General features: G+C 39.0%; 1 protein-coding gene across 5 annotated transcripts in view; it reads left to right on the top strand.

The window, feature by feature from the left end:
• GRIA3 (glutamate ionotropic receptor AMPA type subunit 3) overlaps nucleotides 1-25,497 on the top strand; it is a 344,281-nt gene that overhangs the window by 14,679 nt on the left and 304,105 nt on the right. The window lies entirely within an intron of this gene.

Genomic DNA, 25,497 nt, shown 5'->3' with positions numbered 1-25,497 from the left:
TTTTGCTAATGTGATTTTCCAGCACTTTGGTCTCCATTCTCTCCTGAACAAAGGTTACTAGCTGATTCTACAAAGACAGAAATACTAGAAAGGAACCTGCTGAGGGCCACCAAGTAATGCAGTCTTCTTCTTCCCCTCTCTTCCTCTGGGGCTAATCCACCAGCATACTACCTCTACCAAGCTCAAAACTGGATGATGACTGAAGCCATTTTTTTCCCTTGCTCCCCTTGTATCACCTCCTCTTCACATTTCTCATAGGAGCCCATTGTTATGTTGTCTCATGGGATCATTGATAGCTTTTTTTTTGGGATGAGAAAATTGAAGAACAGAGGAACTAAATGACTTGCCCAAGGTCACACAGTTGATGGCTGAGCTGGGATTAAAATGCAGGTCTGCTAACTCTTGGTACTTCTCTAAGATGTCTTTCCAGTGTAATCCTTCTTCTCTTAACTTTCATTACCGCACAATTGCATTTTATATGAAGACGACATCCCTGTCTTTTGTAAATGCGTGGTAGAGAGGAAGAATAAATGCACAGCAAGTTGGAAATACAGAAAAGCATGAGTTTTAGAGGCCATAGTTAATGGTATCTTCCATTTAATGCTTCCAATGTTAGCCTGTCATCATTTTATCACCCTCTGATTTATAGTCAGGAAAAAACAAAGCAAAGTCTTGGGTTTTGTTATAGATCACAGACCACTGTAGCTAGATCGAGTAGTTCTAGTCCATCTACCTCATTTCATGGATGAGGAAAGTGAGGCCAGGAAAAGAGATTTGTCAAAGGTCATACGGCTCTCCAGTCATAGAAGTAACATGAGAACCTAAACTGCCTGATTCTCAGAGAAGAGCCTCTTCTGCTTTGCAGCCTCAACAGCAGAAAACTATACTGAAGCAACAACCACTGGTTTTATTACTTGACTACTTGATGGTATGTGTTATTCTCTAATTGTTTTATGTGTATAAACCATATTACCCCAACTAGATTTTTGAAAAATAAGACATTTTTACGATTATAGGAGTTAATTCATGCACATTATTTTAAAGCTTTCAAAAATATAAGTTAAAAAAAGTAAAAATCATCCAGATCAGAGTCCTAAGGGAATAACTGCCTCTCCTTAGGATGTTGAGCTTTATTTAAAATGTAGTAAAGAAAAACCCAGTTATTTGTAGGATCCATGTAGCTAAGAACTGATTAATTTGTGTCCTGCTTTTTCACGTTAACATCATGTTGTGAGCATTTTTCCAGACTCTTGAAGGTTTTGGAAAATTTGATTTTTTAACAATTTTAAGTTATTATTGGACCATGATTTATATAATCATTGCCCTAATATTATGCATTTAGGTGGATTCCCAAATCACTAAAATTTACAATAATGCATTGACTTCCTGTAATAAGATATGAACACATGGTAAAGACTTAAATAAATACTTGCTGACTGATTAGGTGAGTTGGGCTTTGTGGAATGATTATGATTCTTCTACCAGATACAGTAACCAGATTTCACCTTCCATCCTCTTTAGAATACATGTTATAAAACTCAAGACAGGTAGTATAGTAATGGTAGCTAAGCTCAGAAGCTGAATTTTCTGGGTTCAAATCCTGGATTTGTCACTTTCTGGTTGTGTAGCCATGGGTGGAAAATTAACCCTTTCAAGACCTCAGTTTGTCTGCCTGACAAACGGGGGAAAGAGTAGTTCTCATTCCTATATTTATTGTAAAAGTGAAATGATATAATATTTGGAAAAGGTTTGACACTCAACCAGTGAGCACTTAACAAATTAGCTGCCATTTTCATTATATTTGCCAAAAGAAAGAGGCACCAGACTTGGAATCAGCTTTGGGTTCTTGTCCTGTCTCTGCTATTATCGAGCTCTATGACTTTGCATGAGCTATTTTAGTCTTGGACTCAATTTCTTTGTCTGCAAAATGGAGATAATATTTCCTGAGCTGTGTGCCTTATAGGGCTGTTATAAAGATTAAATGAGAGGATGGATATGAAGGTGTTTTGAAGACTATGAAATATGACTGTTAAGTATGTAAACTTAAGTATGATTATCATATGGTAGCACAGGAGACGTAAAGGGTTCTGAGCCTAGGTCATTCCCTGGAAGATTTTAAAATTAAATCCTTGCTGTCAGAAATATAGACTGTTACAGGCAGAAAAGACCTTAGAGATCATTTAGTCCAACTCTTTATTGTTACATACAGTAAAAGAGGTTAGCAAGAAAAGAGCTCAAGTTCACAGAGCCAGTTGCAGAATTGAGACTAGAACTCACGTCTCCTGATTTCCAGATCAGAGTCTTAAGGGAATAACTGCAGCTCCTTAGGATGTTGACCTTGATCTGAAATGGAATAAAGAAAAAATCCAGTTATTTGTAGGATCCATATAGCTAGGAACTGATTAAATGGGGGGTTTTGTTCCATGGGTCAACACATAGCTCTACCATATTTTAAAATGCCAACCTCATTCTAGATGAGTGAGAGTAAGGGAGCAGGAAAGTGATGGGGGGAGGGGATCTCAGCCAAGTAGGGGAAATGCCCTCAGACTTGGCCAGATTCTGTTGTCCCCAGCAATGACCACCACAGCAGATGGCCTTTCTTTGATTGTTAATATTTATCTTTGCAGTCAGTCCTCAGTTATGTGTTTTTGGAAAACTTAGTTAAGTGTATGAAATTGCCAGTTGCTTCAAAATACAAATGCCAATTGTTTGAATGAAGTAAATTGATTACAGCCAAAGGACTACTCATTTTACCCTGGCATGCATACAGCCCACGTCATCACTGATGGCAGCTCAGATATCACTGTTTCTCCTGAATTATATCCTTCAGGTTTTCAATAAAAATATGTGTTGGATATTTTCATCTTTATGCTATTTTAGCCAAGATGAGTGCACATAAACACTTCCATCTGACAAGCTTTTTAAGTTCAACAGCATAGAAGGTTATTTTAAAAAGAGACAAGAAAGAAGTTTTTCAATAGCAGGCTCCAAAGGTGACTAAAAATGCCACCCAACAAGGCAGTCTGTTAAGAAATATAGTGAGAAATGTGTTAATACAATATACCCAAATGAGGTTTCTCTATTCCTAGCTACAAAATTTTGGCTGCTTTCCCCAGCTGCCACTATGGCATAGACAGAGTCCATCAAGATTCATCGCTTCCCTCAATCCTGAAGCACTTTGGCTGGAGGAGATCCTACTGCAAGAGGCAGCTCGACCTCACCTTGTCATCCTCATAGCTCCTGCTGAGAGGAACTCCCTGCCTTGGCCAGGAAGCTTTGGGGGAAAAAAGGAGTAAGAAGTGAGAAAGCTCTCAATCATGCTGAAGAGATCGCTGGCTGCTGTGCCAAAGATATTCACCTGGTGGGGGATGGCCAGTTGAGAAAGCTGACAAAGTTGGGCCTTTTATGTGGGGAATAAGTAGCCATAGTTTGAAGTCAGCAAGATGGAAGGAAAGGAAAAATGACCTTGTTCACCAAGCCCTGTTATGCTAGAACAAGGGGCTCCCCTGGAAGCTTAAAAAGAAAAATTTAGGGCAAGTCAAAGGCAGGCTTGCTTTACACAGTGGGAAGTAAACATATGGAACTGAGCCCAAGAGTTGGTGCCAGCTGAAAATATAAGTATGGTCAGAGAAGGTTTCAATATATTCAAAGATGCCAAGACAATGATAGGTTATTAAAGGAAATGAGGGTGTTTGGGGACATCTTTAATTTCTGAGCTAAAAAATAAGTGAGGACAACCAGATCTTCTGACAGCCTTGGTGAATAAGTCCTGGACACGTGTTCTCAGAATTACGATTGTATTTTCCAACTAAGTTAGAAAAAAAGTGGTAGTTTTGTTAGCTCAAACCAAAATGCTAAAATCTCTGGCTTGCTGAGTTAAATTATTCTGAATGTATAAAGGAGACAATATGTTATGGAAGAAAAAATCCTAGATTCTCTCCCTTGCCCTGCTACTACTAACTCTATAGCTGTCCACTCTTTAGGCCTTTGCTTTTCCCATTTGTGGAATAAAAGCATTAGACTAGGTGATCTCCAAGGTCTAACTCAATGGCATAGAAGGTTATTTATGTGATGACAAGGTTCCATTGGTGGGTTTTGGTGGGTCTCTGTACTTTTCCTTGTTCTCCCTTGCTCAGGAACCCAGGGGTTTCAGGATACTCAGAAGATGGCCTAGACTCCACCAGGATGTCTCACTCAAGACTGGCCTCCAAAGCAGAATCCCATGCCCTGGAATTTATATCTTGTGGCCTATCTCTCATCCTACAAATTCCCAACAGCCTTGTAAGAGAATAAATATTGTTAGATACAGGGGCTTTGTTTTGTTCAGTGCAATAGGCAAGTTGGGGCTCCGAATATTCCAGTCAGCATTGTGTGGGCTTTAAAGTCAGAGCTGCTCTGGGCTAGAATTTGGGCTCTACCACTCTCAGCTACGTAACTGACCTTCAGCAACTTACCTAACTTTTCTGTGCTTCAGTTTCCTCATCGATGTAAGGAGAGTTATAATACTGCCTCCCTTCTGAGGTGATTGTCAGGATTAAATGAGAGAATTCACATCAAATACTTATCACAATGCCTGACACATAGTAAATGCTACCACCAGTAGGTATCCTTCCCCCCTATTCTCTAAATAGATGCTGAGATAAGACCCAAAACAAATCAATCAATAAATATTGAGCTAATAATCAAGACCTTTACTTTTAAGCAGTGGTAAATTATTCAGATTCTCAGGACCCCATGTTTGGGTTTCTAAAGCAGCATATTTAACAGGGGCATTCTGGAAGCTGCTCAAGCCAATGAGGGAACTCTTTCTGGTAAGGATGGCATTCAAATCACAATACTTAAATGTATACTACTTTTACCTCCCCATGGAGCCACCTTAGCCTGTGGGAATCCTGTAGGAAGGGTGACAGAGAGGGAGGACCCAAAAGATGACTCCTTGATATAATACATGCACTGAAAGCACTAAACAATATTTCACCTTCCCTGTTCAGGGTGTAAAGTTAAACTGTGAGGTGAGAACAAGGCCACTGAAGTTGCCACTATCCCTTCCCTTTTCAAGTTCTCACCGAAAAAGTATCACTGGAGTAGAACAAAGAAAGAAGCTCAGCCTAGATATGTGAAACTGGAAAATGGCAAGTTGATCCCAAAGCCATTTTAGAGACAGGAAGAACTGCCCCTTGGGGATAAAAGAGAAAAGATGAAGCTGAGCTGAAACAAGATCAAGTGACAAAATTGCAACAGAGGTTAACAAAAACACATTAATTTCTTCCTCAAACCCAGTTTTGCTGTTTGGGTATGTGTTTTGAGGCTGAAAGGCATTGGGAACAGACATGGGGAATCATCTTCTCTTTTTTCCCAGTGCACCAGCACATAACTGAACAACTTACATCCCAAGAATCAGCTTCTTTTAATGCAATTCAGTGGACCATTATCAAGAGTGTTTACTTTTGCCTAGAAATCCCATAAGACTTCTTATACACATTACCTATAGATGGTTTCTTACCTTAGTCTTTTCTGTGTGAGAAGCCATAAGTCTTTGGGGGAAAGACACCAGTAATTAATTGAGATATATGCAAGGACAGAAATATGTCTTAGTAATTTAATAGATCAAGTAAAGCTGTAAAGAGGTAGAGATGATCCCCAAAGTTATGAACCAGGTCTAGTGTAAGGGAGGATAGGAGAGATGTTGACCTGTACTGACTGGTAGCACACTACAGGGAGCAGCCATGGATGAAGGCTGGTGTAATATTCAAAATTTCACAAGGTTGGTAAGGCAGATAATATTGCTATACCCATTTTATGATTAAAGAAACTGAAGCCCAAAGAAGTTAAAGTGTAACCAAGAAGTGACAGGGGTGGGACTCAAACTTAAATACCTAATCTTACGCTCCTTCCATTTGCCATGTTGTCTCCATTTAACTAGCAGTATAAGGGAATGAGTGATTCCATATAAACTGATTTTCCAGATAATTGAAGCACACATCTTTTAGCTCTATAAGTGATATTTTTATTTTAACCATTTTTAAAGAAAATCCTTATACAATGCATCAAACACCTCCACACTTTATTATACAGAAAATACAAATTACTGTGCTTTTAATAATCTATTTCCATAGCCTTCTAGTGTCTTTCTCATTATGAGGCTGATAACATTCAATACTTCCCAGGTTACTGAAAATTGTATATTAGTAATAGAGAGCTGCTAGAAGCAGACATACTGCAATGTGACAGCTTGCAACAAGGAAACAGCATGCAGAATCACCAACTATAAAAGTTTAGCAGTCTATTTAGTATAGGTTCAAATAAATTTGAGACACCGAATCACCTCATGGATAACACAGCCAGTACTGGAATTGAAGTTCCCAATAAGGACCCAGAATCATCAATAGAAATCAAGTTGTGTTTATTCTACTGCACTGGCATACCATGGGGATGGGGAGTTGGGAGAGGTCCACCCTAGTTAGGAGGAATATTTTTTCACTGATGTTTAGAATTGCCTGTGCGTGGTGATAATAAAAAAGCAGATTTTTCTACAGCATATTACTGTCTTTTAATTCTGTACAATGAACCCATATTATTGTTTGTACCCTGGGCAGACCCTTCCCACCACATCCCCTTTAGTATGCCACTGCTCAAAGGTGTTTAAAAAGTCGGGGGGGGGGCAGGTTTCCATTTTAGAATTATTTCTATCTCAAGTACGTCAAGAGTTGATGTATAAAGGGTAAATCTTCACCAAGCTCTAAAATATATACTATGTGAGATGCATAGTAAATTATTGTGTGCTTAACCTGTTACTTCCCTTTCCTTGCCCCACCTGTTATTTCAAAGGAATAAAAAAATCTCTACAAGCAAACCCACCACAGATTGCCGTTCTATTGGCCTGCTACAAGTACTTAAATCTTTCCAAGTTCCAATCAGAATAGGCTCTGCTTTGTCTTCTCAATCTCTGTCTCTTCTGACCCGGCAAAGTTTCCCATCTTTCATCCTGTCACTTAGTTAATGGTGTGTGTCTCTCTTGCATATATTCCGGAGTCACTGGCTTCTTTTGCTAGTGGAGTCGTCAGTGAAATGCTCAGCAGATGGCTCACTGGCTGCCATTCTTGTCCTCTCACTGCAGCAATCTGTTGTTCTAAATCAAAATGTTAATGAAAAATAAAAAAACGCACTGCCAATGTCTGTCTGATTTAAGTTAATACAGAGTCTTACCTTTTAAGGCAGGTTTTACTGGCACAATGTCTTTCATTCAGGCTACCCATATTTTTTCCTCTTTAACTAAAAGTAAACACTTTTCATTTATCTGAGTCTCTCTTGGTACCCCCAACCTATTCTTTCTAATAATGACAAAGGCCTAACAAACAGTTGATTTCAATGTTCCAGGGAATGGCATCTCACCTGGAAGAACATAATTTTGAAATATATGTGATGTTTAATTATAAATACGCTTTTATTAGATGCTGCTTTCAATACTAGAATGACACATTTACTAAATGTTACAAGTGCAGTTCTAAGTTAGGCTTATAGTTATTAAAATCTCTTTCAATCCTTTTGTTTTAAAACTGCTGGAAAAATCATTGTTAATTTGCTACTTTATTTACAAGGACCCTTCACATTCAATGTACTCAGCACAGTATTCATTTCTGCTGTAGCAACAGGACTGCTCACCTCTTTGGGGAAATATGTATGCCCACAAGATTATCTATGCAATGCAAATTTCAACTTCAATTTAGAGAAGAGATAACAATGACGTTAACACACTGGTTGGGGGAAAGCCCCTCAATATTGTAAATTTGCAAAAATTCTAGGACTGAAAAGAATAGTAGTCTCAACCAATTGCAGAAGGCTCTACCTTTCATTTGTTCTCCCTAAGACTCCTTTGTAGATACTACTAGGAATAGTATTGGGAATCATGAGCTAACACGGTGCTTATAAATAGCAGACATCCTTCCATGTGATTTATATTTGTTTATTCCTTCAATCATCAAAACCACCCTATGGCTTTAAGTCTATTTCACAGATGAGAAAGCTGAGACATAGAGAGGTTAAGTCTGCTTGCCCAATTTCATACAATTAAGTGATGCAGTTGGAGATTAACATAGTTAGCCTGGCTCCAGAGCCTTCACTCTTAACCACTGTACCATTCTACCCTCAGCTAGAAGGGCCACAAAATCCCATTCTCCTGAAAATAAGCTATTGTTTTCTTTCAGATCTGTAGGAGATTTTCTTTGCATGAACTGCTGTGCAAGTTGAATTAAACTCTACTTCAACAGGGCTTGCATCTTGCTAAATGCATGTGCTATTTGTATGTGTCACTGCCATAAAGACTAAAGTGAGTCTGGAAGATCAAACCCAGGCAGACAAGAGAATACCTTTGAGTTTTCAGCTGGGAAGAAAGGTGCTAGTTATTAGGTCTTTCATCTCAATGCTTTGCACTGGTCCACCCAACAGTTCTGATAAAAGGAGGCCAAAAGAGGCAAGGCCCACAAAGCCCAGTTCTTAATCAGTTGACCAGATAGTGACTTCTCCCTGCTTAGACACATCCAGTCTCCCAGCTTCAGGCTTAAGCACCTCCCCTCCCTACAGGCAGGGCCACAAAATAAACTGTAGCCAATTGAAACCCAAACTTTTTCCTGCTGCTCAGAAGCCAGTTCAACTGGAAAAGCAAACGATAGAAGCTGGTTCTCTCTAATTAAAAATATGCATCCTAGGCCTAGGGATTTCCTGGGGTATGAAGCTGTTAAAAACAGAAAGTCCCTAGTAGGAAGGAATGAAGTTGGACAGGCAGTTATTTCCCTTACTAAACTTTATTTTGATGGATGTATTTTTCTGTCCTTACCAGAGCATAAGAAAATATAAGTTTGGAAAAGGGTTTCTCAGACACCATACTGTGTTAAATAAAACTCTGGGCTGGGAGCCAAATTTCATGAGTTCTAGTCCTGGCTCTGTCTTTAACCAATCAGGATCTCTCTGGCTTTCAGTTAGCTCCTCTGTAAAATGAAAAAGTTAAAATAACAGTCATGAGGGCCTTTCCAATGTTAAATATTGTCTGATTTTTGCTTCCCCTCTCCTTTTTTAATGAAAGATGATTCTCCCTCGAGAAACAATGAAACTTCACTTGACCAAGTGAAGCAAGGACTCAAACTACTTTGCGGTGTTTCTGAGCAGCCAAATCAGACTACTAGAGTCAGAAAGTAAATTTTTTTTTGGACTTACCTCTCCCACTTGATATCATTAGATACTTACTCACCCCTGCCCCTGAGTCATTGAATCATAGGCTTATTGTATTTCTAGGATGTAAAGGATCTTAAAGGTCACCTTTTGTCCCCTCCTTCCAGGACTGGGTTCTCCTTTGTCCAAATACAGCCAATCTAAGCAGTGGGACCAGTGCCAGCCTTATACATAGGCAGAAGAGGTGCTACCTACCTGATTGGATGTCACTGGCTCTAGGATGGGCCCTTTGATCTTCAACCCCAAATAGTGATCCCTCCTGCCCACTGTTGCCAGAATCCCTTTTTTACAGAAGTCCTTGACTTTCACTCCACATCCAAAAGATACAAGGTACAAAGTCTCTTGGAAGAGGTAGCACTGTCTAAATTCGTACTGAGATGCATGTCACTCACATGGCAGACCCGCTCATGAGAGCAGATTTTGATAGGAAAGAAAGCCTAAAGACATGAAATTCTTGAAGAGAGTGAGAAATATTTCAGTGAGGAAGGAAAACGATATAGAAAGGGAAGAAAGGGAAAGATGGAGGCCCTAAAGTGGCACCATAGAAGAAGGTGTAACAACTTAGGGTCAGACTTGGGTTTACATCTGAGCCCTGCCACTTACTAGCTGTACTACCTTGTACAAATCTTTTAACCTCCCTGAGCCTCAGTTTTCCAAACTGTAATATGGAAGTAATGATATCTAATGCACATGACTGCTGTTAAGAATTAAATGAGACAGTTCTGCAAAGGCATAATTGATTTATATATGCTTCCACCCTTAAATTCACAGTGTTATCACAGATTGATGGTCTGATGTGTCTCTCCTTTACTACACCCCTACAGCACTAGCAGACATGAATGATGTTGATGTCTAGGTCTGTAGCCACCAGTAACATAGTCCTTTCAACCATCTTAACCATCCACGGTGCTAACTGAATAACTGATTCAAGCACTAGCCAGAATATCAATTGTCAAAACACTGAAATGCCCATCTGACCTTTTTGAGATTTGCAACCACAAAGAGATCAGTTCCAGGCTCATAATCTGAGCGGATCCCATGTTTTCAAACCCATTCCAATTTAGCCCAGTTAATAAGAATTCAAGGTGGTTTCCCTCATTAATTAGCTACAACCAGAAGTAAACATATTCAATGGCTTTCTTATAAAATGTCCCCAAGGTACATTTCAACCTCACTGTGGGAAAAGAAAATTAACAAGTTAAATATCAAGGTTTCAGTTGAGTTTTAGGTTTAAGGCTAGGTACTGAATTCATAAGCTTGTCAAAAATAATTACAGGAAGTCAATGGCTGGCCTCTGGTCACATTATTGGATAACCTTGAGGCCTACAAATCTTGAAGTTCTGGCCTGTGTCCCTACTTCTACACTATTAGTTTGAATGGTGTCAGGCTTAGGGGTCGGGTCATGCTGTGTGTGTTTTTTTTTGGGGGGGGTGAGGTGTTTCTTTGAAAGGGTTAATAAACTCCACAGTTTATCATTTTCTATCTGAGAAATATGAAAAGTTTGGGGGTCAGGGTTCCTTTTCTTCCTTATCAAAACTTCATATTAAAAAATATATATATGCATATATATGTACATATATATACATATATAGATATATAGATATATCACTGCTTTAACCTGCATTTTTTGCCATCCATTTCCTACTGCTTTACTAATTCTTCTAATCTTGGATTTGCATGAGTTTCTTCATTTTCAGATCCCCATTCAGTTCTCAAAGCCCATAATCTGCTTTCATTCTCCCTAATCTACAAAAATTTCTCTTTTGAGGCTACCAGTGATTTCCTTTTGCCAAATCCAACAGCTGTCTCTCAATCGTTAATCCTCCTCAATCTCTTTGGTGCATTTAACACACTGATCTGACCTTTATGCACTCTTTCTTGAAGCTTTTCTTTCCTTAGCTTCTGCTGACACTGAACTTTCTTGATTCTCCCCTCATTTTCCACCTACTATTTTTATGACATTAGGCAAGTCACTTCTTTCTGAGCTTGGGTTTTTTCATCAGTAAAATGCAGGGGTTAAACAGGATAATATCAAATGCCCCTTCCATAGCTAACATTCTATGGCTCTGAGAGTCAATTAAATACACCCAAAATCCTTTATTTGATTTCAAAGTTATCAGGTTTTTAATAGTGAAGGTTTTGTAACTACTCCTGTCTACTGTAGTGTTCCAGTAATTGATATTGTACAAGTTTCATAAAGCTGAGCCTTTGTTGCTTTATGCATATTTAACTAGTTTGCTTTCCTTCCTCATCTAAGAATAAGTATGTTTGAAATACCTGGATGCTACACTTTACCCTTCTTGAAAATAGCTATAAGGTACATTCTAGAACAATAACTTACTGATTATGCTTAGTATTAGCCTTTCAAAAGTGTATACAAGTCAAAAATAATTCTTCATCCATTTAATTCAGATATTTAGAAAAGGAAACAACTATCTTTTAAACTAAGTAAAGGCATTCTAATCAATCATAAGAGCCAGAATTCATCAATGTCATCAACAAAGAGACACAAATAACATATTTGATAGTTTAAAACTGAATTCACATATTACATAGAAATAAACTATTGGTTTAGCGTACCCTTGTGTGCCTCAATGTAATATCACGTGAGGACATTCTAAAGGATATAGTATTATAGTACAATTTCTAATAATACCTTTTTCCTTCACACACACACTTTTGGTGCTATACATGGTACCTTCAAGAGAGTTGCTTGAGACCCCAGGGCAAAAGATTGGCTATCCATGCTTTAAAAAACCATCTGCACAAGTCTTTGACCAAGGAGTTTCCTTTGTCCAATTAAAATGAAGCAATGCAAAGCCTGAATTCAAGTAGTATACAATAAATACATGTCATTAAGGATGAGTTGTGCCAAATAGTACCAAATGAGAAGATTGGGAAAAGCAAACTTTGAGCATGCAAATGCAGAAAATGCTTGTTCTACCAAGGAAGCCAGTCAAGAGTGGGGATAAGGGTCCTTCAGCTGCTCCCAATGCTTCAGGCCACATAAAAATAGCAGCTGAGGTTTTGTTTTTTATCACTAAATAATATCTGAATTTGAAAGACCTTGCACACAAAGGAGCTCTGTTGATCCATGGAACATAAACATGTCAGAGTCTCAAAAAAGGCATGATATACTATCATCTCTCCACTAACAGGAGAAATTAAGAGTCAGTGGCTGAGTCAAATGCCACCCAAATCTCTGTAAAGAATTTTAAAAATATTAATTTCCACACAATATGACAACAACTCACTGCCACTCCCTCACTCTCTCTCTCTCCCTCCTTTCAGCTGTCCCTACACCTCTCCCCGACACACACACACCACATAATACTTACGTGCTTCTCAAACTCTGCTTATTGGGCTGATTCTTATTGTACAATATTGTTTTGATATCGACCTCTGTTAGGGTCTGGTACACATAATTAATAGACTTGGGTCTTCAATTGACTAGAGGACCACTTAATATGCCATATAAGGTTTATAATTTTTGAAGAGTTAGAATAAAATAAAATTTACTCATGACTAAAAAGGTACTGTGCATAAAGTTATCTTTCATTGAAGATTAGGTACTGCCCTAGAAGGACTTCATGTATTCCGGTAAAAAGTACCATCTATGGAATATGGACCATGAGAGGCTATTCCCAGTAAAACAACTGACCCTAAAGTCTCTAGGAAAAGAAACAGTTAGATTATTTTTAAAGTAAACATTTTTGAAATTATTATATAACATGCTAAAATACCTACCTTGAGATTACAAACCCAAATATTCTGGAAAAGAATATATTATTTTCCTTTATGCTCAAATGAGAAATCCCAACTTTCTGCCTTTAAACAGAGTAATGTGGTATCTCATTTTTAAACTCAGAATGTATACATTCTTTAGAAACATCTTTCCATTTTAAGATATTACCCTTAGAGGTCATTTTTATTATGTTGTACTATCACAACTTCAGGCCTAAGCAGATTTGACAAAATACCAATTTATCAGGAGCTCCAGGTGGTATGTTGCCATTGACAAAGAGTTTGCTGTTAGGTGCCAAAAGTTATATTTAGGCTTCTAGCACGAATTAACAATCACTTATAACATCTTAAAAAAACAAGAAATCAAACTGACAGTCTTTCGTCCAAAGCCACACCATTTGTACTATTAGTTTTTGGAATTTTTGCAGTGTTACGGATAAAATTATGGATAATAATAATAATCGCTACTAACATATCTTTTCTGCTGTGCCAGGCAGTTGCTAAATGCTTTTACATGAGTCACATCATTTACGTCTATTAGTATTGTTAGCCCATTCTACAAATAAGGAAAATTAAGCCTGGGGGGGGGGCACGTTTCTACAGGATCTTTTGTTTAGACAAAATGGCCTGGGTACAAAAACACATTTAGAATTGTGTGAAATGTTTCCTGTGAAAGAGTATTAATATTTAGTGAGCACCAACAATTTGCTGGGAACAGGGCCAGATGCTTTACATATTTAGTCTCATTTCATACTCCCATCAACTTTGGGAGCTTGTTATTTTTAAACACATTTTATAGATAAGCAGAAGAGATGTTCAAAGAAGTTAAAAAAAATTTTCCTACAACCTACTACTACTGAAAGCAGAACTGGAATATGACTCTAGATTGGTTTGATTCCAAAGTTCATTCTCTTTCCACTATAAAGTAAAAATCGAACCAGCAAAGGGGAGGGAATAAATTTAGTTTAATAATAAATTCCATATTCTGTTTCCTTGGAACTAAAACCTTAGTTATGAAAGCCAATCCAAAGTTAACACCAACAGTAAATTCCATTTCCCCTGTACACAGACTCTTTTATCCCATGGAACTCAGGGTTACAGCATTCTGATCACTTTTAGCTTTCAGAGCAGAGAATGAGAACAGGTTGGAGCCATTTTCCAGAATTCTTTTCAGGCCAAATTGTAAAGAAAAAAAATAGACATTCAAAGGAAAATGACCAAATGTATCCACATGCAGCAGGGAAGCTTCCTCTCAGAGGATGAATTAACTCTTCCATGCCATTAGATCTCCCCCTTAGTAGAAGGGAAGAAACCCCAATTCCTTTATCCTCAATGTCCTGAAAGCTCTAAGAGCCTCCTTAAACAGAAACAGAATAGCTTGAAGAGGTTATTAAAAAATGCAACTCTCAACTCCTGAAAGCAAGACTACAAATCTGCACAAAGTCCTAGAGAACTTGTATACACAGTAAAGTTTGAGAATCATTGTACAACATGATAAAAGTCTCCTCTCTCAAGCTTTAGCAGTTCTGAATTTGGGATGTTCAAACACGGATGAGCTGAACTTATGTTCACCCTATACAAGGAGGGAATGACTCCTTTGAGTTAATATTAACAAGATACTTAATCTTTTTAAGTGCCTTATAAGCACTTATTGAAAAACAGAGTGTTAAGGTTAGTTCTCATCCTTCTCATCTACTCATCATAACAAGACATAGAATTTGCACCATGTCCATGCAAAATATCTCAGGAGCCCTCCCTTTGCCTTTAAATATCCCCGTATAAAATTCAGTGTCATCTAAAAACATTCTATAACTCAGACCCTGATTAAAATTGATCTAACTTCAATTTAGCCCTAAATAATGAAGTTGAACTGTATTACCCTTCTTACAATTGAGATAAACTCTAAAGCCTCCATAATAAAGAGCAATTAGTTGAGTGCTTCCTATATACCAAGCACTATTGCAGACATGGTATACTACCCAGATTAAAGAATTTCATTGTGAGATAACTTTGCCTACTATAGCCCACTCTTGAAAATTTGCAATGCACATGAGCCCATTAGAGAGAGACATAGAGAAGGCCTTGCAGTAAAGAAATCAATTTCTTTTTCCTAACTCAGAGTTATCAAAACCTATTTGACCATAGGCTTCTTTTATGAGGAAAGCCTCTTTGAGGATGTACTGCTATGCACCAGGGTTTCTCAAAGCCTGGTCAGTGGCATTAGAATGCAAATTTATGGGCCCTACCTCAGACCTGCAGAATTAACCTTTGTGGTGGTCTTTAGGAATCTGTGTTTCAACTCTCCAGATGACTTTTAGGTACTCTGCTCTAGGTTATAGCAGAAGAATTGCTGGTTACCCAGTGGTGACAGCCGAGGCAAATCTTTAGAGCTCTATTGGCAAGGATGACTAAAATTTAAACAAAATATTCCAAAGATGGAAACTAACAGGTGACCACATTTTGACATTTTATATTTCTCCATCTGACCAGTCCAAAAATTTGGGCTATTTACAGAGGTAATGCTTGCATTTATGTAACTGAGGTCTGGAAATGATGCACAGAACAAGGCCGACTAAGCGTTCTCCAAAACTCTGCTGCCACATCAGGGTATGATAGGAGAACATAACAGGGCAGATTTGCTCTACCTCTTGCTAAGGTATGCAATTTTAGGAAACTCACTTTACCTCTCTGACCCTTAGTTTCCTTATTTGTAAAATGAGAGTGATTATCCCTACCTCAGAGAGACATCGTAAAAATTAAATAAGGTAGTACCTGCAAATCTTCTGGCATATAAAGAAAGCTCAAAAAATGTTAGTTTCCTTTTCCCCTTCTCTCCCTTCTTCCCCTGGTATACTACTCTGACATCAGCTTAATTAGTTTATGTGGCATAGGAAATGTTGCGGTTCGTTTTAGAGTAGCTATTCTCTTCCAAGGGTAAAGTTTCTTTTAAGAAGCCCCAATGTCGGCAATACAAGGTTAAGTGCAAGGTATTGAAATACCCACTCAATTCAATTAACTAGGAGTCACAATGCATTGGGGTACACAGAGATGAAAAGACTAGTCATGCCCTCAAGTTGCTCATAGCAGAGTAGTGAAACGCCTAGTATGTCTTGGTGTGATAGAGAATGAGAACTCTTTCTAGGGCCAGAGAGAGGAATACACTTGGTCACAGAGGCAAGTCAAATGAATGCAAAGCACATAATGGCTAAGTTAAATCAGAGAATGCAAGGACAGCCAATGTCATCTTTATCTACCCAGAAAAGCCAAGTGCTGACCTAACCCAGGGCTGCATTTCCAGGGCTCAGTTCCAGCAGCCAGAACAAACCCAGTTACAGACTGTTCTGCTTTTGTGCCTGGTGCTATACTACATACAGGATAAAGCCAGTAAAGCAGAGGTGACCTCTGCCCGCTAGGAGGAAAACACTGATTAAGGCAAACCTTTAGAATGTACAAATAATTGAAAGGTTAGCATCGAACAGATAAATACCACATTCATTCACATCATTCTCCTCTCAGCTTCATGTTCATTTTTCTCTAAGATGAAAAAGTTAGATGAGACCAAAATAAGCAAGCCTCAGGTCCCCAGCCAACTCTACATCAGCAACCCATCAAAAGAGTTGGAGATTCTTGCCATTATTATTTTTTCAAGCATTGATTTTGACAGAATTGCATGATAATCCGTGGTCAAACTAATTGGAGTACGGTTTTCCTAACATTTATTTCTCCATTTAGCAGTTTTTCATGTTGTTCACAAGAAATGGAGATGAGGTTCAAAAGATGCTTGCATGAAAGGTTTCCTTTCCTATCAATGCTCCCATCTGGGTCTTAAGCTTCTCTGGCAGAGGGAAAAACAGTAGGCAGCTACTGCAGTGTACTTGTCCACTTGTACACTTCTGATATTTAGAGAGGAATTCAGGGTCAGCAAGATTAGCACCTCCAGTCTCAGAGGTGGCGGGAGGGGGAGGAAAGTGGTCAAGGGGAGTACTGAAGGGTGAAAGGCAGATATGGCCAGCAGTCTCTTCCACCTTCCATTAAACACTTCCAAGTCCCTCACCACTATCAACCCTGGTAAGATAGCATACCATAATTAATGAGGTCTCTATGAATAGCACAGGTACTGTTTCTAGTTATGAACAAGAGTAATAGGCAAGAGATTATATTAAGCAAATACTGTTTTCTCTTGGTTTTCTGTTGTGTAGGTCAAGATTACATTGAAAAGTTATAGTTGAATAAATACTGTAGACTATGTAAGTCATCTGAAAGGAAAGCTCTGGTCTAGTCTTAGCTGCCCAGCCTAGAATCCACTAGACAGCTGTGCTTCATTCCAAACATTTAACTCTCAAATAGCCTTTCAGGACTGAGTATCTGATAGTGCTAAAGGGCAAAAGGTGCTGACAGGGACCATGAACATTTTTGGAATGCCTTTTTTCCCCCAGCAGAACAAATAGTGTTCTGAACTTGCAAAGCCAACAAAACTGCAGCGAAGGTCAGCTGCCAACTTCCCCTCATCAGAGACCTCCCTGAGCCAGCAAAGTCAAGGCCGTGGGCTCAGGGCCCTCAGAAGGTCGCTGGTGAGGACAGTGAGTCTGCAGGATGAGTCAGGAGAATTGAGAAAGCCCAGTCAGTCCCCACAGCCAAGCCTCTCATAAGGAAGCCAAGGAAAAAGCTCTGTAAGAACCTGGAACAACCTGATAATGGAGAAGAGGATGAGGGAAAGAAGCAACAGAAAGACAGGATATGTGCCCTCGGCACTGGCAAAAGAAGGAAGTAGGCCAGATTTATCCTTGACATGACTCATCCACTTTCAACACCCTCTCCCTTTCCAAAGCACCCAAAACCCCCATGCTGATGCCAGCTGACCAGGCATTTCCTGCCACCCTCAGTTCTTTCTCTTTCTGCAACGGGCCCAAATTCTTCAGACTTTCTCTAATATTTCACTGCCTTTGAAATAGTGTCTTGTTACCTCAGCACTACTCTGCCTCTTGTTTCATGATAAATGATCTGGGTCAATGCAGCAGTGGCTTTCTGTGAGTAACTACAGCCTCACTGTTGCATATTGACAATTAAACAGCTCTCTTTTAGAGACAGACTACCTTTATTCCAAACAGTATTTATAGTGTAAGGATTTCTAATGGGGGGGAATCAGGCACAGAGATTATTGGGGACCCCAGTTTCATGTGAAGGAATACCTACGTATCTCCTTGTTTAAGTTTAAGCCAGCCCAACCAACTTAGGGTCCAGAGCACCAAGATACTGCCTCACATATACCCCAAGATACTAGAACTTCATCTGAATTGTTTGCAACATATTGCAAACTGCGAATTTGTGATATCATTGCTTGGGGGAGAAAAGTAATTAAGGAATTAAGAGAACTGGCCATATTATCCAACTGTGAAGGAGAAAATTTTATAAAGCAACTTCTAGTATGACAGAAAAATTGCCTTTTCAGAAGGTTCTGAAACATTGCATTGTTCCAAATGTGCTAAATAAGAAGGTTTATAACCTGTTGCCCACAGCAACAGCTAGCAGGCCTAGCACCTGGAGTTAGGGGTAGGGAATATTTTCCTAGAAGGAAGCAGGTAATGATAGGCAATGGAGGTCCTTTTTAAAACTAGTTACTGAAGATGGGATAAACATTCGGCATTTAGGTTATTCAGTTTATGTAGAGGCTGTAAACTGTTGAAGATAACACTTGACTTGTGATGGGCCTGCTGAGTTTTCAGAATATAAGTCCAGAGTTAGGAGTTTCGGAGTATGTGGGAAAGCAACTAGTGATGCTGATTCCAAATGAAACTTACTGTCCCTTTTAATGAGATTTTTCTGAAAAAATAATGCTGTAATCTCAGATTGTTATTGTACAAGTGGACTTACCTAAGCAGGGCTGGCAAGTGGACAAAGCCTATGCTTGGTCTCCTCCTTCCTTTTCCATAGCTCAGTCTCCTTACACCTCTTACCATTGGGACCCATTTCTCCCTGGCAGCTTAGAGGTCCCCATGTCTCTAACCTATCCAGGCTGCTCATGATGCCTCCAGTCTCCATTCCTTTTTCTCCCTGCTCCCACCCATCCCAAGGTTCTGTCCTATGTCCCTACTCTGAGGACCCTGTTTCCAACCTTTCAAAAAGACAGCTGGGCTAATGAGCTATTATGTGCTGAAGTATGAGTTAACTTCTTGCTCCTTCAAATTAGAGCAGGCTGGTTGACAAGGAATGAAATACAGCATTTTGGCCTGGTGGTAGGCTGGTGGTGAGGCAGGTGGTTGGGGGCAGGGAGACCATTTTGCAACACCTCCCATAACAGGTTGGAAATGGCTAGCTACTTTGCCCTAAACATATGACTGAGGAGGTGCCTTGGCTGGTTTAATGGATGGAAGCAACTGGTTTATAAAGGGTGTTTAACAAATAACCTATTAAAGTTGCCAAAAACCCATTCACATACAGGTGTCCATCCCTAAGAAGGCTGTGGATTTTGCCTGTGATTTTTTCCATTGTCTGTTGCATTTCTGCCTTTTTACTGAGACTACCTGAGGCAAAGTGAAGTTGCTAAAATAGTATTTCATTTTTATCCTGGGCCATGTGAACACTCTTCTTCCCAACTAATGTCTTGAAATGAGCCTACCCACAATCTGATACCCCACAAACTTTTAGGATTCTAGATGTCCATAAAATACTGACAAGCATGCCTAATTGAAATCATCTGTAATGTAAAGAATTCCAAATAATCTGATCCATACATTCAACAAAAAAAGTACAAGGCCCATCTTTGGCAAAATCCACCAGTGAGGCACACCTGTTGTTAAAATATGACATACTTCCAAACCAGTTGGTAATTAGCCACTACCCCTTGCACTGGCAGCTTTAGAACCTCCTCTGGGATCCTGGGACCTTCACAAGAACCAAGAATTAATAAAGAAATGCCTGGTAAAGCAAAAGGCCTGTAGGACCCTGTTCTAGGGCTATACCTGGAACCTAGTTTGGTTGCTTGTTCTTTGTGCCTTACCAGGTGACTATCACCCACCATGTGTTTGAAGCTACTGTTTGCCAGGTATTGGGCTTGGCCTTGAATATGGGCATCTTCACTTTGCTTAAAGCTCCAGTAGTGGCATTCATGTTTGTCTCAATTCACTCTGCCCAATGCATTCCCCATGGAGCAGAACATCCATGACCTTCAAAAGATGGATAGCATGAGCCCTGTATCCAAAATAGAACTTGGCAGGCAGCCTAGACTCAGATGGAGACAGCAGACAGGAGCTCTGGGCATGATGGACCAGCCCCTTGTCACATAACCTCAGGGGATCCTCAGCCCCATGAGACTCTAGAAAATACTTTACATTTGAAAAGCAGAGATTATCTAGTCCACCTGAGCACCCTGGTAGTGGGTCTGTATTCTTAGCATCATGCTTCAAGTGCTGAGTTTAGAACAAAGCCACTGCTCAAGGTCATATAATGAGTCAGTTACTGAGTGGGGAGTAAAAAGAAACAAACAACTCACAACAGGGTTAAGTTGAACTGCCTCAATTTAGGAGAAAGGCATAGCCAAACCATTCATATTCTTTATATAGAGAAAGTTTTATGAATTAACTCTGAATAGTGTCAATGTTCTTAGGTAGGGAAGAATGAGAGTGGTAGGTGTCATTAAAGAGACTTTAATGTTTACTCATTGTATACATTATTAAAGAGAGCTTAAATTTATACTCAGAGTATACTCATCCAGACTTGTGGTGGGTATACACTGAGCTCCTGTCTGCTGTCTTTATTTGTAACTCAAGAAGGATCTCATTCATTTGGCCTCAGATAAAAGCTCACTCTTTATCCCAATATACCTTGGCTACTGTCAAACTTGCATTAATATAAATAGTCAATTTCCAGTTAATTCTGATTCTTGTGCACTAACTACTGGAATCTTTGCTGTCACTCATTACACCCACAGGAAGCTGATTTATGATAAAGGGATGCAGAAAGAGCCCCAGGTCTAAATTTCAAAGCTCTGAGTTCTAGTCTTGACTCAGCTAACTCTTTGATAACATGAGGAGTTGCATATTCTCTCACTTTATTTTTCTCATGTATAAAATGGGAAATGACACTATTACTTATGTCATGGGCCATTATATGGAGAAAACATAGTAGATAAGAAATGATTTGAACATTTCAAAACCCTCCAAATATGTAAGGCAGTCTGTCTTCAAAAATGCTTGAGGGGTACATGGAAACCAGTGTTTATATAACACCTTTTATGTGCCTGGCACTTTCATATCATTAGTTTTTATAACCCTGACAACAAATCCTATGAAGTAGATATGTTAGTTATGTGTGTAAAATGATGAGTGATAAAAATGACAATAAAATATATCAGTATGTTCAACTTCTAATTATATTCTACAAATAAGTAGATTTGATCTAAAAGAAAAACAAGCTTACATACACACAAAGGGAATCCACAGTACAAATGACAATGACACAGCAGGTGAATGTAATGTCAAAATTGCATCTGTAAGATAAATTGAATGTAAATGTGTTAACTCTCCGTAATTTTGATCATAGAAGCATAATATGGGTTGCAGGAACTTGGAACACATTTAGGATATGGATTAACACTCTGGGAAGAATGTATAGGTGCTCAAAAGGTAGCCAATAGAAACTTTGGGTTTTTATATGAACCTGAGTCTCAGAGTTAGAACACTGAACTATGGCAGATAGCATTACTTCATACAGCAACAATTTAAAAAGTTGAAAAAGTGATCAGACTTTCGCTAGAGATATGAATGAAACTGATCTGGATAGGACTAAGGTAAATCAGAATACGGAGCAAAGGATGATATGGTCCGTATTTTTAACGTTCAACTTCTGTGTGAGACCAAAAGGAGAGATATTTATTTGGTGCAAAATTTATATTTTGGGTAGCACATTATCTAATTTAACTTGTATGGTCAGTTTATTCGAGCACCATAATTATATGGAAGCTTGAATAAGGTGTGAGATTTTGTTGGTTTGTACCAATTTGTGTAATGTCCCAATATATCCCAGAGTGATTTGGGCTGAGAATAAAAAGTACCCTTGGGTGGCTGGGGAGAAAGGGGGAAATACTTAACTTCCCCAGTTGGGGAATTCTTAATATTCTCACAAGCAGTGGGGAAAACCAATTCAATAGGCTGAGCCCTCTATCTTGGGGTTCACCCCTATGAAACTTATTCTTGCAAAGGAGAAGCTACGCCTTCTTACAACCATGCCTAAAGATCACCCCCAGAGAACCTCTTTTGTTTCTCAGATTGGCCTCTCTCTCTCTCTAACCAACTCCACAGGTGAGCCCAATGCCCTCCTGCCCCTACATGGGACATGACTCCTAGGGGTGGAAATTTCCCTAGCAATGTGGTACATGACTCCCAGGGATGGGCCAGGACCTGGCATCATGGGATTGAGAAAGCCTTCTTGACCAAAAAGGGGAAGAGAGAAATGAAATAAAATAACATTTCAGTGGCTGAGATATTTATTTTCTTTTTTTTTCCAGATGACCATAAATGTGATCATTTATTTCTGGACTCAGTTTTATTCCATTGATCTAGATGTCTATCCTTATGGCAGTACCACACTATCTTTTTTTTTTTTTTAACTTTTTTATTGAATAGTATAGCATATACACAAAGCAAAGAAAGGAAAAAGCAATAGTTTTCAAAGCACTCTTCAACAAGTAGTTACAGAACAGATTCCAGAGTTTGTCCTGGGCTACCGTACCATCCTCTCAGATTTTTCCTTCTAGCTGCTCCAGAATATAGGAGGCTAGAAGGCTTAAATATTTTTTTATCACCACAATCAACTTTTTTCTTTCTTTTTTTTGTGAAAAGTATCATATATACAAATAAAGCAATAAATTTCAAAGCACAGCTCCACAATTAGTTGGAGAACATATTTCAGAGTTTGGTATGGATTACATTTTTTTGTTTGTTTTTACTTCTAGCTGCTCTAAGATACTGGAGACTAAAAGAGATATCAATTTAATGATTCAGAAATCTTATTCATTTATTAAATCCTATCTTCTCTGTATAACTCCACCATCACCTTTGATCTTTCTATCCCTCACTTTAGAGGTGTTGGGCTATGGCTATTCTAACTTTTTCATGTTGAAAGGGTCTGTCAATAATATGGGGTATCATTTCCTGGTGCCTGCCCATTCAAAAAAAAGTAACAATAATAAAATGGGGTAGGGAGATCGAACTATCTGATGTTCTGGAGAGGCTGGGCCCTCTAGGTTTCAGAACTTATCTGGTTCAGGGACCTATCTGGAGCTTGTAGGTTTCTGGAAAGTTACCCTAGTGCATGCAACCCTTGCGAAATCTTATATATTGCCCTTGGTGATCTTTAAGATTGGCTGGAATGGTCCTGGTTGGGGTTTGGCAAGTTATGATAAGTAGCAATGTCTAACTGAAGCTTAGGTAAGAGCAACCTCCGGAGTAGCCTCTCAACTATTTGAACTTTCTCTGCCACTGATATTTTATTAGTTACACTTCTTTTCCCCCTTTTGGTCAGGATAGAATTGCTGTTCCCACAGTGCTGGGGCCAGATGCATCCCTGGGAGTCATCTCCCATGTTGCCAGGGAGACGTTCATCCCTGGATGTCATGTCCCACGTAGTGGGGAAGACAATGATTTCACTTTCACTTTCAGAGTTGAGCTTAGAGAGAGTGAGGTAGTGGCTAAGATATTCCAAACAGAGTCGAAAGGCTATCTTAGAGGTTATTCTTATGCATTATATACCTATCCCTTTTTAGATTATGGTATACTGGAGTGGCTGGAGGGAAGTACCTGAAATTGTTGAGCTGTGTTTCAGTAGCCTTGGTTCTTGAAGATGATTGTATAACTATATAGTTTTTAAAATGTGATTGTGTGATTGTGAAAACCTTGTGGCTAACACTCCTTTTATCCAGGGTATGGACAGATGAGCAAAAAAAAAAAAATAAGGAAATAAATAAATGAATAATGGAGAGACAAGGTGTAAAACAAAATTGGGTAAATTGAAATACTAGTGGTCAATGAGAGGGAGGGATGAGGGGTATAGGATGTATGAATTTTTCCTTTTTTATTTCTTTTTCTGAAGTGATGCAAATATTCTAAAAATGATTATAGTGAAGAATACACAACCATGTAATGATATTGTGAGCCACTGATTGTATACTATGGATGGACTGTATGTGTATGAAAATTTCTCAATAAAAATATTTTTAAAATAAAAATAAAAATGAATAAAGGCAGCCAATAAACCCAACCACTCCTCATGTTAAATGATAGAGTACAAGGAGGTAGAAATACAAACTTGTATTGAACTTAAAGTAGCAGCCCCTTGAGGACTCCCAGAGCCATACAGTCAGCCTTGAGAGAGGTACTGAGTGAAAACGCTGGTGGAGATAAAAGGAACAAAAAAGGGGAGATTTATTTGTATAAATGTGAAAATGCAAGCACACATTTGTGAGAATGGCCAGTATTCTTCAGATTTGTAGTTTCTCCCCTGATTAGCAACAGGCCCCTGCTATAGCTAAACCTTGTTCCTTTCAGTCACCAAAGGAGGGATAAGACCCCTAAGAGTAGGGAGTAGAGAGAGGAGTGTTGTCCCCATTGTTATTCTCACCTTAACAGATAAAGAAAATTGGTCTCAGGAAGTTGTTTCCCCAGGCATACAGCTAATAATGGGGGAATTTGGGATTCAAACCAAAGTACCTATGATCTTTCCATACCCATGTCTTTTCATTGAAAATACACCACTTCCCCAGGCCACATTTTCTGTCAGAAAAGGTGCCAAATCCTTTAATGATGGTGAGGTCCAGACATACTGCTCCTGATGCTTTCTTACCCACACACCCTTTACCATGACTACCTCACTGATCATATAGGACTAACTTCTACAAGCATTCTTTAGGCTCTGTATTAGTTAGGGTTCTCAGGGAAACAGAACCAACAGGAGATATCTGTAAGTATGAGCTTTATAATAGTGTCTCATGCAACTGTGGGGATGGAAGAGCCCAAAATCTGTAGGGCAGGCCTCAAGCTGGCAGCTTTAATGAAAGTCCTCAATGAACTCTCCAGGAGAGGCTGGCTGGCTGAAGTAGAGAGGGAGAGATTCTCTCTTCTGAATTATTCTTCAGAGTCTTCAGATGATTAGATTAAGCATCACTCATTGCAGAAGATGCTCCCTCCCCTTAGCCGACTGCAAATGTAATTAGCCATGGGTGCAACCAATGTGCTCAAGATATAAGTCCACAAAATGTTCTCACAGCAACAGATAGGCCAGATCTTGCTTAACCAGATAACTGGGCACCATCACCTGGCCAAGTTAACAGATGAACCTAATCATCACAAATGCTAAACGTTACTGTTTTACTGTCTAAAGAGGGGAGAATATGTGACTGGGAAACAGAACTATTTTCCATTAGTAAAACCAACTGACTTTCCCAGGTGATCAGACTTGCCCATGGCCTTATCATTTATCTCTCTTATTTGCTCAGCCTCCCAAGTGCAGAGTTCCTTGAAGGCTTTAAATGACCCC

Source organism: Tamandua tetradactyla, chromosome X (assembly GCF_023851605.1).
Source record: "Tamandua tetradactyla isolate mTamTet1 chromosome X, mTamTet1.pri, whole genome shotgun sequence".
Taxonomy (NCBI): domain Eukaryota; kingdom Metazoa; phylum Chordata; class Mammalia; order Pilosa; family Myrmecophagidae; genus Tamandua; species Tamandua tetradactyla.
Note: the sequence above shows the minus strand (reverse complement) of the source record. Positions and strands in the feature narration are given on the sequence as shown.